General features: G+C 43.6%; 1 protein-coding gene across 1 annotated transcript in view; it reads right to left on the minus strand.

Moving 5' to 3' along the window:
- The window catches only part of LOC126260556 (organic cation transporter protein-like), a 667,093-nt gene that overhangs the window by 293,488 nt on the left and 358,790 nt on the right, over positions 1-14,815 (minus strand). Inside the window, exon 3 of the mRNA XM_049957901.1 lies at positions 2,269-2,322. The gene's annotated coding sequence lies outside the window, so the exon portion shown is untranslated. The remainder of the gene's footprint in view (positions 1-2,268; positions 2,323-14,815) is intronic.

Genomic DNA, 14,815 nt, shown 5'->3' on the forward strand with positions numbered 1-14,815 from the left:
CTATTTGGACCAGCCCACTATATTCATCCCTTTGTCTCCCTCTACAATTCACAGTTTCCTCAGTTACCAAATTGACGATTCCATGATGCCTCTGGGTGCGCCGCATCAACCTATCCCTTCTTTTAGTCACTGGGCCATGAAGTTCGATTTTACCCAGTCTGATTCAGTACCTTTTCATTAGTTACTCGTTCCACTCAGCTAATGTTCAGCATTCTTCTGTAGCACCACATTTCAAACGCTTCTATTCTGTTCTTGCCTGAACTGCTTAACGTCCACGGTTTTTTACCGTACAAGGCTACAATGCAGGCAACTACCTTCAGATAATGTTTCCTAACACTTACATTTACCTTATATGAAAACAAATAACTCTTTTCCAGAAATGGTTCTCTTGCTATTGCCAGTCTGCATTTTATATCCTCTCTGCTTCGGTCATTGTCTATTATTTTACCACACGAATATCAGAACTCATCTACTACTTTGAGGGTCTCATTTCCTAATCTAATTCCTTCAATATCTCGTGATTTAATCCGACTACATTCAAATCCCCTCTTTTACTTTGTTCATTTTTCTCGAATAACCTCATTTCAAAAAATTGTCCACTGCAGTGAGCTGCTCTGCTCTTCCAAATCCTTTGCTGTCTCAGAGAGGATTACAATGTCGTTAGTAAACCTCAAAGTTTTCACTTCTTCTCTCTGAACTTTAACTCTCTCTCTCTCCAAATTTCTTCTTTGTTTTCTTTACTTCTTTCTCAATGTACAGATTGAATAACATCGTGGAAATCCCTACCTCATTCCTTCTCAACCATTGCTTCCCTTTCATGTCCTTCGACTCTTACTTTATCGTACATTTAATAAAACTTACAGTAAGGTCCTAGTTTTGACAAAAGATGTTTCAAAGAACTTCACCATTATAATACCGGCCTAACCCAACGACTCGGTTCTCCAGTGGACCTATTCCCAAAGTCCATACCTTTGCAGCGTTTGGAAATCGTTAGTTGAAAATACCAGTGACAAGGAAAGTTTGAGTCAGTCCTGGAGTCGAACTCATATAGCTTGATGTTTACAGTGACCGTTCTCGATAACCAGGAATCCAGTTTTCAGTCCATGTCAGGCACAAATTTTCAAAATGTTCTGATGTGTGTGAATTCCTAAGGGACCAAACTGCTGAGGTCATCGATCCATAGACTTACACACTACTTAAACTATCTGACGCTAAGAACAACACATACACCCATGCCCAAGGGAGGAGTCGAACCTCCGGCGGGAGGCGCCGCACAATCCGTGACAGGGCGCCTAAAACCGCGCGGCCGCTCCGCGCTGCTACAAATTTTCAGTTCTTACAACATGTTCAGAGTCCTCGTCGATTTCACTCGTCGCATATTATACTTACTACCAAATAGCCCGCCCGGTTAGCTGTGCGGTTTAACGCACGGCTTTCCGGATTCGGGTGGAGCGCCTGGTCCCCGGCACGAATCCGCCCGGTGAGCCGGCCAGTCTGTGGATGGTTTTTAGGCGGTTTTTCATTTGCCTCGGCGAATGCGGGCTTGTTCCTCTTATTCCGCCTCAGCTACACTATGTCGGCGATTTCTGTGCAAACAAGTTCTCCACGTACGCGTACGCCACCTTTACTCTACCATGCAAACATAGGGGTTACACTCGTCTGGTGTGAGACATTCCCTGGGGGGGTCCAGCGAGGGCCGAACCGCACAATAACCCTGAAAGAGTGGTTCGGTGTGCGGCGGCTGAGGGGTGAAGTGGACTGCCGTAGTCGTCGTGGGGTTGTGGATCACTGCGGCTGCGGCGGGGACGGAGCCTCTAAGTCGTTTCTAGGTTGGTTGGTTTAGGGAAGGAGACCAGACAGCGAGGTCATCGGTCTCATCGGATTAGGGAAGGACGGGGAAGGAAGTCGGCGGTGCCCTTTGAAAGGAACCATCCCGGCATTTGCCTGGAGCGATTTAGGGAAATCACGGAAAACCTAAATCAGGATGGCCGGACGCGGGATTGAACCGTCGTCCTCCCGAATGCGAGTCCAGTGTCTTACACGGCGTTTCTAGGCCCCAGGTTAACATACAATACAATACGACCCAGTTATCTTTTATGTCCGTATTTTTCGTACTATATTTTACATCTGGCTTAGTGGAGGGTATATACAGGTAATGGCACATTTAAAATATACAACCGCGGCGGAAGTGGTGGGGAAGGGATAGGAGGCGTGCGCCTATTACCACAGAGGCCAGCAATAAAACAGTTTAAGGAAGAAAATACTTACGTTGGAGACTGGTCCAGCGCAAGTCACCCTTGCTCTTCTGTCACAGACCAGAACCTGGAACAAATAAATATACTGGTCAGGAGAAACATGTGAATTTTTAAATGTCAGCTAAACTGTCAGTTACAATGACGAACGTCTGTTTTTTTCTTCTTCTTTCGCTCACTGTCTCGGCACTGAATGTCGAGCCATTACTTGCAATCATTGCAGAAGCTCCGTCGTGCAACAAAGGTCAAATACCCATGAAGAGATAAGCTTGGTCTGTAGCGTAATGTTGTTTGTCTTAGTAACGTGTTTTCCGCTGGTAAACGAATAAGCAACTACGGCTGGGATATCGTTGTGCTTCCTCCCGGGAATCGAGATAAGACTTCTTTACATTACTAGTTGCTTGCTTTGTCGAGGGAAGGATGCTAAGGGAACAGCATGCCGCCAATGACGGGATGACGCTCGTCATTCATTGATCTACCCAGAAGGCTGTGAGTGGATCCGCATTCTGCCTTGCCTCCTTACTCCTTCTGTATTATTCACCACATTCGCAGATACATCGTATGGACGACTGTAGAAACGGCAAGCCACCTGGTAGCGTGTGGGGGTGGGTACTTCGTGAACCACACTTACACTCTCCATTTCCCGTTCCACTCACGAAAAGTGCGCGGGAAGAAACATAGTTGGTAAGTGATCGATTATCTTCGTTATTTTACCTTTACGGCCTTTTTGCGAAATGTAGCTAGCAATAGGTTCATTGACTCTTCGAGAAACGTACACTTTCGAAATATTAACAGTAAACTACACGGTGATGCACAACGGTTCTGTCGTAGTGCCAAGCAATAAAGTTGGATGAGCATCTCTGCGCTGTTCTTCTTCGAATGTTCTCTATTTGTTCTATGATTTCTATCTGGTAAGGGACACAAACTTAAGAGAAGTTCTCAAATATCGGAAGAAATTCTCAAATATCTGGCGAACGATGGTTTTGTAAGCTACTTCCCTCGTGTGTGGACTCAGCCGTCAGGAATAACAGCTATTCTAATGAATCTCAGTCTGGTGTCTGCCTTTACTACGATCAGTTTAGCGCAGTGACTTCAAAAATTAAGTTAGACATGTCGTCCCACGCTACGACCATGCCGCAACAAGAGTGCCGCATTGTTCTGGGTTTCCCGCGGACACAGTTCTGCTGCAGTACGGGTAACAGCTGCACTACAGTGTGCCACTGAAATGGCGTCGTGGCCGGAAACTTACTCCAAAGTTGAAGTGGGCGGCACAGACGAGTCTTGTGGGGAGAACGCCTAAATAGCACGTACAGTCTCTGCGAAATTCTGGCGGTGTACGGGCCAAACGCAGTGTCGCGTCCAGCCGCAGTGAGATGGTGCCAACAATTAGACAGAGGCCTCACATTTAAGTGCCCGGCAGAGCATTCATCGAACCACCTTCACAATTCTCTGTTATTCCAATCTCTGTGGCTGGTAACAGTAAACTTGTTGTTTCATTTAATGTCAATAACAGTCACGGTAAAGCCTAACCTAAAATGATCACATTTAAAATTATTTAAAGTTATTCCAATCTAGTACAGCGCGCGGGAAAAACTAACACCTATATCCTCCCGTGCCTGCTTTTATTTCCATTATTTTATCGTGGTGATCGTTTCTCCCTATGTAGGTCGACATCAACAAAATATTTTCGCATTCGGAGGAGAAAATTGGTGATTGGAATTTCGTGAAAAAATTCCGCCGCAACGAAAAATGTCTTTGTTTTAATGATGTCCACCCCAAATCCTGTATCATTTCAGTGACACTCTCACCGGTATTTCGCGATAATAAGAAACGTGCTGTCCTTCTTTGAACTTCATTGACGTAATCCGTCGATCCTATGCGGTAAGGATCCAACACTGCGCAGCAGTATTCTAAAACACGACCGACAATCGTAGTGTAGGCAATCCCTTTAATTCACCTGTTACATTTTCTAAGTGCCCTGCGAATAAAACGCATTCTTTCGTTAGCCTTCCCCATAATTTATTTATTTTTCTTTATTTATATGTCAAGTTCCGTAGAACCAAATTGAGGAGCAAATCTCCAAGATCATGGAAGGTGTTACTACATGAAATTACAACATAAAAATAATAACAGATAATAATAAAATGTTTATCAACCGAAAAAAAAATCAATCCGTAAGTTTAAGTAAACGCAATCGACAATACAACAAGAATCAGCTTAATTTTTCAAGGAACTCCTCGACAGAGCAGAAGGAGTGGCCCATGGGGAAACTCTTCAGTGTCGATTTGAAAGCGCGTGGATTGCTGCTAAGATTTCTGAATTCGAGTGGTACCGGTACCTTATTGAAAATGGATGCAGCAGTATACTGACACCTTTCTGCACAAAAGTTAAGAAAGTCCAATCCAAATGCAGGTTTGATTTCTGCCGAATATTAATTGAGTGAATGCTGTTTATTCTTGGAAATAAGCTAACATTGTTAACAAGAAATGACAGTAACGAATATATGTATTGAGAGGCCAATGTCAAAATACCCACACTAGTGAACAGGGGTCGACAAGAGGTTCGTGAACTTACACCACTTATTGCCTGAACCGCCCGTTTCTGAGCCAAAAATATCCTTTTAGAATGAAAAGTTTTACCCCAAAGTATAATACCATACGAATTAAAATAAGTAAATTAGACTAATTTTCGTGTTGAGCGATCACTTACTTCAGATACTGTACGAATAGCAAAAATAGCAGTATTAAGTCTTTGAACAAGATCCTGAACGTGGGCTTTACACGACAGTTTACTATCTATCTGAACAGCTAGAAATTTGAATTGTTCAGTTCCACTAATCATATGCCCATCCTGTGAAATTAAAACGTCTGAGTTTGTTGAACTGTGTGTTAGAAACTGTAAAACTGAGTCGTACTGTGATTTAGCGTTAGTTTATTTTCTTCAAGCCATGAACTTAGGTCATGAACGGCACTATTTGAAACCGAGCCAATATTGCACACAGCCTCCTTTACTACTAAGCTAGTGTCATCAGCAAACAGAAATATTTTATAGTTGCCCGTGATACTAGAGGGCATGTCATTTATACAAACAAGGAACAGGAGTGGCCCCAACACTGATCCCTAGGGCACCCCCAACTTGACCGTACCGCACTCAGGCCCCACATCAAAACCATTCTCGACACTGTCAATAATGACCTTTTGCTGTCTGTTGCTAAAGAAAGAGGTGAACCAGTTGTGAGCTACTCTCCGTATTCCGTAATGCTAAAACTTCTGGAGCAATATTTTGTTATCAACACAGTCAAATGCCTTAGTTAAACCAAAAAATATGCCTAGCGTTCGAAACCTTTTGTTTAACCCATCCAGTACCTCACAGAGAAAAGAGAATATAGCATTTTCAGTTGTTAAACGACTTTTAAAGCCGAATTGTACATTTGATATCAAATCGTGTGATATAAAATGATCAATTATCCTTACATATACAGCCTTTTCAGTAACTTTAGCAAAAACTGATGCCATAGAAATAGGTCTAAAATTCTCTACGTTAGTCTTTTCTCCGTTTTTATAAAGCGGCTTTACTACTGAGCACTTTAATCGTTCAGGAAACTGACCATTCCTGAAGGAAAAACTACAAATATGGCTAAATGCAGGGCTAACATGTGCAGTACAGTACTTTAATATTCTGCTAGGCACTCCATCATAAACATGCGAGTCCTTAGTCTTCAGTGATTTAATTATTGACTCAATCTTCCCCTTGTCTGTATCACAGAGTATTTTAGATATCAATCTCCGAAATGCATTTGCCAAGAGAGTTATATGATTCCCTGTAGAAACTAAATTGTTATATAATTCTCCAGCAATGCTTGGAAATGATTGTTAAATACTGTACATAAATCTGATTTATCAGTAAAAGAAATATTTTTACTGCCAATTGATTTTATATCGTCGACCTTATGCTGCTGACCAGACACTTCCTTCACAACTGACCATATGGCTTTAATTTTATCCTGTGAATTAGCTATTCTATTTGCATACTACATACTCTTTGCCTTCCTAATAACATTTTTAAGCACCCTACAGTACTGTTTGTAATGGGCTACTATAGATTGTGACTATTTCTAAGATTTTGATAGAACTCCCTCTTCGTTCTACATGATATCCTTATCCCACTAGTCAGCTACCCAGGCTGCCTATTACTGCTAGTACCCCGTTTAGAACGTTCTAATGGAAAGCAGCTATCAAAGAGCACGAGAAATGTGTTAAGGAAATCATTATATTTATCATCTATGTCATCGGCACTATAAACATCCTGCCACTTTTGTTTCTTGACAAGGTTTAAAAAACTCTCTACTGCTGTTGGATTAACTTTCATACATTATTTGTAATTAAATATGACATTTGTTTGAGTACTAAAGACTTTTAGTGTTAAAATTTGTGCTTCATGGTCTGAAAGGCCATTCATTCACCCTTTTACTAACAGAATGCCCATGTAGTAATGAAGAATGAATAAACACATTGTCTGTGGCTGTGCTACTGTTCCCCTGCACCCTAGTTGGACAAAACACAGTCTGCATCAGATCATATGAATTTAGGAGATCTACCAACATCCTTTTTTCTTGCACAATCATAAACAAAATTAATATTGAAGTCACTGCATGCAGCTAATTTCTGTCACTTCCTATAAAGTGAAATCAAGAACCATCTCTAGCTAGAAGAGAAATGCTCTGAAGCCAGAGTTAGGGGACCTACGAACAACAAAAGTGAGAAGTTTAGTTTCACTAAATTCAACTGCCCCTGCACAACATTCAAATATCTGTTCAGCGCTGTGCCGTGATACATCTATGGACTCAAATGGAATACTGAGCTTTTACGTACATGGCCGCTCCCCCACCCCGCAAGGAACTCCTTAAAAACAGCCAGCCAGTTTGTTCCTACCAGTTTAAATTGTTCGTATTTGTAATGCCTAGGTATTTAGTTGAATTTACGCCCTTTAGATTTGACTGATTTATCTTGTAACCGAAGTTTAACAGATTCCTTTTAGCACTCATGTGGATGACCTCACACTTTTCTTATTTAGGGACAACTGCCACTTTTTGCACAACACAGATATCATTTCTAAATCGTTTTGCAATTTGTTTTGATTTTCTGCTGACTTTACTAGTCGATAAACGACATCATCTGCAAATCGTTTATATAGATAAGGAACAGCAAAGGGCCTATAGCACTACCTTGTGGAACGCCAGAAATCACTTCTGTTTTACTCGATGACTTTCCGTGAATTACCACGAATTGTGACCTCTCTGAGAGGACATCACGAATGCAGTCACATAACTGAGACGATATTCAAGCAAGCAATTTCATTACAAGCCGCTCCTGTCGTACAATCTCAGACGCCTTCTGGAAATCTAGAAATGCGGAATCAATTTGAAATCCCTTGCCAATAGCACTCATCGAGTAATTGTAAGATAGGTGGAGTGTTCTGACCGTTATTTGCACAGACAAGGTGACAAGGCTGAAAAATAGTGTCTTCTATCTGTGTCTGTTTGAAGTGTAGCATTCAATAAAAACTACTTGGCCTGCCGTAATTACGAACAACGTACTTCTCCAACGCCTCTCGAATATTGGTCATTCCACTTGAAATCGCTCCGTAGGTATACTCCAAGGTATTTGAAGGATGTTACTATTTCCAGTTGCTATTCAGTAATGGTATAATCACCTAAGATTTCCGGATAATTATGGTATTAGTTTACATATCTTTATACTGACGGTCAAATACCGAACTTTGCTAATCTCCTTGCAATTCGCTACAGTTTTCTAGCGATGCGACTCCTTTGTATGTCGATGCATGCTTATGGAAGCTGACTGAAGGGAAAGGGTGAACTCGGTGCAAAACTTGTGCCTCCCGAACTGCACCAAGGTGATCGCTGAGCTCTTCCTCCCCATCTGCCGGCCACATCTTCGTCAACAGTGGCACAAGTCTGGTGGTCAGGAAACAAATACCGTCACCGGTAAAAACTTCTTGACCTCACAGGTACTCGAACGCATATAAGCGAGTCGTGCGCCATTGCCTTTGGCATCCGTTAGCGTCTCTTGCTGGAGAGACGTATCAATGGAGCGTTTCTGAGGAAGTCCGCATCCTTAGTTGGAGTAATCAGCGCGTCCGATTGCCATGCAGCAGACACGGCTTCGATTCCTACCCGGCTCGGAGATTTTCTCCGCTTGGGGAAAGGGCGTTGTGTTGTCCTCTTCACCGTCATCATCATCATCATCATCGTCCAACGCAAGTCGGCCAGTGTGGCGTCAACTGAAAAGACTTTCAACTCGACGGCGAGCTTCCCCAGGGTGGGGACTCCCGGCCATCTATGACATATGATCATTTCATTTCATTTCACTTCATTTCTACGGTAGAGGTATTTTCAAAATCCTATAAGTGGGGGAACAAGTACAATGAACTCAATCGAACTCTGAACGAAGATTAATAAAGTATCTATTTCCAATGACATGTAAGATTTTTTCCTTGTTCTTCTCGCACTCGCACTACTTTAAAAAAAAGTTATGAAACGAGCGCATAAGGGCAGTTGGCGAGTAGGCGAATGACGACTATTGTTTATTAGGAGTTTTTGGGAAAACGCAGAACTCTTCTGCGACTCATTCATGAGTACTACTCGACTGTTTGGAATCAAAATGGTTCCAATGGCTCTGAGCACTATGGGACTTAACACCTGAGGTCATCAGTCCCCTAGAACTTAGAGCTCCTTAAACCTGCGACCAAGAGGTCGTGCGGTTCCAGACTGAAGCGCCTAGAACCGCTCGGCCACACCGGCCGGCTATTTGGAATCCCCTCCACGTCTGATTAGAAGATGATTTCTATGCAGTTCATAGGTTTGTCGTTAGATATGGCACCAGTAGGTTCGGTCAGAACGACAGCTTTGTGAGCTTAGATGGGAATCCCTTGAAAGAAGAAGGCAGTCTTCTCGTAATGCGCTACTAATAGAGTTAAAAAAAAAAAGCATTTGCGACAGACTGCCTCCAACATTAGGGCTCGTACTGTGGCATATACATATTCAGTTTTTCCTGGCTCTGTTTGCGAGTAGATTAGGGAAGGAAATGAGTAACAATAGCACAAAGTAACCTCTGCCATGCCCTGTTCAGTAGCTTCGGAGTATGTATGCAGATGTAAACGTAGTCGAATTCTGGCACGTAATGCGAAACAAAATATTAAGCGATAGGGGGGGACAGTGGCATAGCGTCCCTGCTATTGAGGAAACAGAGCGCGCAACTCGTTCAGCGGACTCGTCTCGCAATACACCGTACATTTATCTTTTGCGAGTAGATTAGGGAAGGGAATGAGTAACAATAGCACAAAGTAACCTCTGCCATGCCCTGGTCCGTAGCTTCGGAGTATGTATGCAGATGTAAACGTAGACGAATTCTGGCACGTAATGCGAAACAAAATATTAAGCGATAGGGGGGGACAGTGGCATAGCGTCCCTGTTATTGAGGAAACAGAGCGCGCAACTCGTTCAGCGGACTCGTCTCGCAATACACCGTACATTTATCTTTTACCTCCCAACGATCACGACGTCGACAGTATGAGCAAGAGGGCCTGAGATACCAGTCAGCGGTGAGCACGGGAATTTTCCGTCCACGGGAAACCGTGACGTTCGGGTTACGTTGTGAATCTTTGTGGTCCGGACTCGGGCAGCGCGCAAATTACCTGCCTCTCTCTGTTGGGAGCGGACATTAGCGAGGCAGCCGCGGTCACGTACGCTCGCAAAGAACGTTCAGAAGAAGCGAAAGGCGAGCTCCTACTGAGGCTGGGCCAAGGAGTGGTTCGTGGGGAGCGGCCAAGGACCAACTCAACCGCGATGGCTAGCTAGAATCTAGTGGCTAAGTCAAGCACCGTCACAGAGAAGCAGGTGGCCATATGTTCTCTTTTAAGATGGCCTCATTATAGCTGCACACCTCCACGTCTCACTTGTGTTCCCAGCAACGGTACTTTGTTGCAGGAGCATGTCCCAAACCCCCAAGAACATTCGACGACCAAAGCGAGCACATGCAGTGTCCTGTAACGTGACAGTAGTTACAAAGATGACTATTTCTGCGCGCAGTAAACTTTCTGGTTTTAATTCTAGCGCTTTCATCTTATGTGCTCGCTTTCATATCGCCGTTTTTAACAGTATAATTGTACTATACATCGAAAACTGTTTTCTTTCTTCCAGCGTTCCCATTACAGTACCCCCGAGTATTTCTGCTACACTTTGGTATGGGCTATATCCACCTTTTACGATCCCTGCAACACGCATACAATTTCGTTCGATGTCTGTTGTCATATTTACTTAATAAGTCCTCCAAACACTGGAACAGAACTCTACAATTGGTCGCACTAGCGTCTCTCCTTTACAAATTCACGGCTTTATTTTAATAAATACAGCAACCAGACACTTTTTTATGTATTTTTATTTATGTAATACGCGTTTCGGGCTTTTACTCATCTTCAGATGGCGTAATACACATTTGAATCTTCAGTTAGTAAAAACATCGACTGAAATTTGGATGTTACAGCTGCCTTGCGCAAAATAACAATTTTGCTTAGCTTCTATATTCCGCGAGTTGTATATTTACGATACATTACTCGTTAGATGTACTTATTTTCTACTCTGGGTGTTGTTTCGATTTTCGCATTTATAATGGTGTCATAAGCATTTTTTTTTTCATTTGTATGCTGCTCAAATGTAGCACCATATCCGCCACTCTGCGACTGACATCTTTGTTCGCATCGGAAAATTATGCCTGTGGTCAAAGTTTATTTCTGTTATGTCCAATGTGAGCCCATCCAATGTTCATGCATTACATAATGTAATAGTTTTATATCATGTACATCAGTTGTTTTGCTTTTATTCTTTCTACATGTCACTCCAACTGTCAATCAAATATGTAACACTAATTTTTATGTAAAATGTACTTCATTATTTTTGTAATATTCAATATAGTCTAATTAACCACTCACTACTGCACCGAGCGAGGTGGCGCAGTGGCTAGCACACTGGACAGCATTCGGGAGGACGACGGTTCAATTCCGCGTCCGGCCATCCTGATTTAGGTTTTCCGTGATTTCCCTAAATCGCTCCAGGCAAATGCCGGGATGGTTACTTTGAAAAGGCACGGCCGACTTCCTTCCCTGTCCTTCCCTAATCCTCTGAGGCCGATGACCTCGCTCTCTGGTCTCTTCCCTCAAAACAACCCAACTCACTACTGCACTTATGTAACCGTACATAGTACTTAGCAGTTTCAAATTTATAGTCATACAGAAGCTTAGCCGGGCGGAATGGCCGAACGGTTCTAGGCGTTACAGTCTGGAACCGCGCGACCGCTATGGTCGCAGGTTCGAATCCTGCCTCGAGCAGCATGATTTTAAATGTGAAAATCGAAACAACACGCGGAATAGAAAGTAAGTACATCTAACGAGTAATATTAGTACCTAAACAAAATTATTATTTTTCACATCCCAGATCAGCATCCAAATAGCAGTCGACGTTTTAACTGAAGACTGAACTATGTGTTACGCCAACTGAATATGCATGAAAGTCTAAACACGTATTGGCATAAATAAAAATATAAAAATGTGACTGTTTCATGTATTTTTTTTAACTAACACGAGGGGCGTTCAATAAGTAATTTTTTCCGGTAAATTCCGGTTGAAAAAAAGTGGAATTTGTTGTGGTACATCGTGCAATATTCCCGTTTCAGTCGCTATGGTTTCATGAAGCTACGATAGGTGGCGGTGCTCCTTGAATATTGCTCACCAGTGTGGGATCCGTACCAGGTGGGCTTGATAGAGGAGATAAAGATGATTCAACGAAGAGCAGCGCGCTTCGTTACAGGATCATTTAGTAATCGCGAAAGCGTTACGGAGATGATAGATATACTCAAGTGGAAGACTCTGCAGGAGAGACGCTAGGTAGCTCGGTATGGACTTTTGTTGAAGTTTCGAGAACATATCTTCACCGAGGAGTCTGTGGTGTCACCGCCAGACACCACACTTGCTAGGTGGTAGCCTTTAAATCGGCCGCGGTCCGCTAGTATACGTCGGACTCGCGTGTCGCCACTATCAGTGATTGCAGACCGAGCGCCGCCACACGGCAGGTCTAGAGAGACTTCCTAGCACTCGCCCAGTTGTACAGCCGACTTTGCTAGCGATGGTTCACTGACAAATTAAGCTCTCATTTGCCGAGACGATAGTTAGCATAGCCTTCAGCTACGTCATTTGCTACGACCTAGCAAGGCGCCATTATCTTGGGATGCATGTACAGTCAGACCGATGTTCACCAATTATGGATGAAAGTTAAGTATTCCAGCAGCTACGTACTTTTCTTTATAGTATAATTACTTTACCTGCCAATTCACAACAGAGTCAAGCAGTATATTGCTCCCTCCTACGTATATCTCACGAGGAGACCATGGGGATAAAATCAGAGAGATTAGAGCTCACACAGAGGGATACCGATAATCTTTCTTTCCACGAACAATACGAGACTGGAATAGAAGGGAGAACCGATAGAGGTACTCAGGGTACCCACCGCCACGCACCGTCAGGTGGCTTGCGGGGTATGGAAGTAGATGTAGATATGTAGCGTCTGTAACACAGGTGCTTTCAAAGCTGAGAGCTGTCACTGAGTTTCTTTTGGAGGAAAACCAGAGCGTCGCAGACATTAATAGGCGCTTGATTTTGTCTACGGAGACTTGGCAGTGAAAGAAAGCGCGGTGAGTCGTTGGGCGTAGCTTCTGCTGTGATCGCAACAAGGTCGATCAAACCTATCCGATCTCTCGCGTGCCGGCCGGCCACACACAACCGTGACTCTTGCAATGTTGGTACGTGCGGACACACTCATTCGATGTGAGCAACGGATCAAACACTTCGTTGCACAACTAGACTTCTCAGTTGGTTGTGCTGACAACCACCAATTGAGGTGCTCAAAGGTGTGCGCGCGCTGTGATCCTCGCCGCCTAATAGGAAACCACAAAAAGGAACGGAGCATCGTCTGTGAGGAATTGCTATTGCGTTAGAAGGCGGATCGTGACAATTTTTGTCGAACATCTTCACTGGCGGTGAAACACGGGTTCATGACTTCCCACCGGAAACCAAACGGCAATCCACGGAATGGTGGTACACCACCTCTCCTCCGTAGAAAATGTTCAAAGCTGCATCCTCAGACGGTAAAGTTATGGCGACGGCTTTCTGTGTCTCTGAAGGGAGTATTCCGATGGTGACACTATCATCTCTTAAATGTATTGTGCTACCCTCAGGAAACTGAAGAAACGACTTCAGCGTGTTCGTCGCCACAATAATGCAAACGAACTTCTCTTTCTCTATGAGGACGCAAGGCCTGACGTAGATGTGCGCACCCGACAGGAGCCCGGCTTTCGCACCTTCCGACTTCCATCTGTTTGGCCGTGAGAGGGATGCTCCCTGCCGGAAGCAGCACATGGATGGTGGGAAGGTTATTGCTGCAGAAATCTGTTGGCTCCGACATCGACCAGGAGCGTGCGGGTATACAGGACCTCCTAGTAAGGTGCCTGCCGGCCGCGGTGGTCTAGTGGTTCTAGGCGCTTAGTCAGGAACTGCGCGACTGCTACGGTCGCAGGTTCGAATCCTGCCTCGGGCATGGATGTGTGTGATGTCCTTAGGTTAGTTAGGTTTAAGTAGTTCGAGGTTCTAGGGGACTGATGACCACAGCAGTTGAATCCCATAGTGCTCAGAGCCATTTTTAGTAAGGTGCCGTAAGACCCTGCCATTGAACGGAGATTATGTTCAAAAATTCTTGCATCTGCTAAGAAACACATTCCTCGTGGATATAGGAGAGAATATATCGCAGAGTTGAATGAGGGCTGTGAACATCTATGTTGTTGTTGTTGTGGTCTTCAGTCCTGAGACTGGTTTGATGCAGCTCTCCATGTTACTCTATCCTGTGCAAGCTTCTTCATCTCCCAGTACCTACTGCAACCTACATCCTTCTGAATCTGCTTAGTGTATTGATCTCTTGGTCTCCCTCTACGATTTTTACCCTCCACGCTGCCCTCCAATGCTAAATTTGTGATCCCTTGATGCCTTAAAACATGTCCTACCAACCGATCCCTTCTTCTAGTCAAGTTGTGCCACAAACTTCTCTTCTCCCCAATCCTATTCAATACCTCCTCATTAGTTACGTGATCTACCCACCTTATCTTCAGCATTCTTCTGTAGCACCACATTTCGAAAGCTTCTATTCTCTTCTTGTCCAAACTGGTTATCGTCCATGTTTCACTTCCATACATGGCTACACTCCATACAAATATTTTTAGAAACGACTTCCTCACACTTAAATCAATACTCGATGTTAACAAATTTCTCTTCTTCAGAAACGATTTCCTTGCCATTGCCAGTCTACATTTTATATCCTCTCTACTTCGACCATCATCAGTTATTTTACTCCCTAAATAGCAAAACTCCTTTACTACTTTAAGTGTCTCATTTCCTAATCTAATCCCCTCAGCATCACCCGATTTAATTTGACTACATTCCATTAT

Source organism: Schistocerca nitens, chromosome 1 (genome assembly GCF_023898315.1).
Source record: "Schistocerca nitens isolate TAMUIC-IGC-003100 chromosome 1, iqSchNite1.1, whole genome shotgun sequence".
NCBI classification, from domain to species: Eukaryota; Metazoa; Arthropoda; class Insecta; order Orthoptera; family Acrididae; genus Schistocerca; species Schistocerca nitens.